Source organism: Frankliniella occidentalis, unplaced genomic scaffold, assembly GCF_000697945.3.
Source record: "Frankliniella occidentalis isolate FOCC.00 unplaced genomic scaffold, Focc_3.1 Scaffold573, whole genome shotgun sequence".
NCBI classification, from domain to species: Eukaryota; Metazoa; Arthropoda; class Insecta; order Thysanoptera; family Thripidae; genus Frankliniella; species Frankliniella occidentalis.
The window spans coordinates 14,645-15,709 of record NW_026267689.1 but is presented as its reverse complement, the minus strand read 5'-3'; positions in this window follow the sequence as shown (position 1 = coordinate 15,709).

The window sequence follows — 1,065 nt, the reverse complement described above, 5'->3', positions numbered from 1 at the left end:
TGAGTAAAGACCCTAAACCGCCTGCGAAGCGCTGGGTAGGCCAACCCGCCATGCGCCATGGTTAAGGGGGGGGGGGGGGGCACTGGCGGCAGCACTGCGAGGAGGCTGACAACTCTCTATACACGGACAACATCTCCGGCGTGAAGTGCTACTTCCAGGACAACAGTACTGCGTTGCAGGGCCGGGTCTCCATCATGCAGTGCTGTATTGATGAGGGCTGGCCAAGCCCGACGATCGCGAGACAAGAAGGGAACTGGAACGGCAATCAAAATCGAAATGGGCCAGGTGGGGTGAGGCGGGGGCGGCAGGGAGCGGGGGCGGCGGGGGCGGCGGGGGCGCAGAGGCGGCCTGGGCTGCTGTGTGCAGCTGACCCCACTATCTGTACGGCACTGGGCTCCTGCTGCAAGGGTAGTTGCAGCGGCTGGTAGCGCGCCTTGCCGTCGGCCTCGAAGGCCGCCCAAGAGCTCCTGGCCTTGGGGATCGGAGCCGGCCAGGGCCGGGGGTCGAGGAAAGACAAGGAAAGCAGGTGGGAAAAAGGGACAAGGGGAGAAAGGGGGGGGGGGAGAGGAAATGGGCGAAGGGACAGGAAGGTAACCAGAGAGACCGGGGGAGAAAAGAGAGCAGGGAGGAAACGGCGGCTGGCATACGCACTGGAACCCTGTTGGGACAACCGCCTGCCACGCCCTGGGTAGGCCAACCCGCACAGCAGCTGAGCAGAGTGGGCGGCCTGCCCTCGCTATGTTTGTATGGGCGCCGAGACCAAAGGTAACGTGTCCGGCGTCGAATGACGCCCAGTATCGGAGGGCTGTCATACGGCTGACAAGGAGAACAAGTGGAGAAAGGGAGAGAGGGAGAGAATAACCGGAGCTTTGTAAAACGAAGAAAACGAGGCATTCGTATTGCGCTGCGAAGAATGTACTTCAAAACTACAGAAAAATAGAATGCCACGTACACTTTTCACAATGAAGAGCAAATGGGAAATGCGGAAGAGGGGTGAGTCAGAAAAAGCAGAGGTACAGCCAAGAGTGGAAGAAGGAAAGTTTGCAGGAAGAGGGGAGGGGGGGG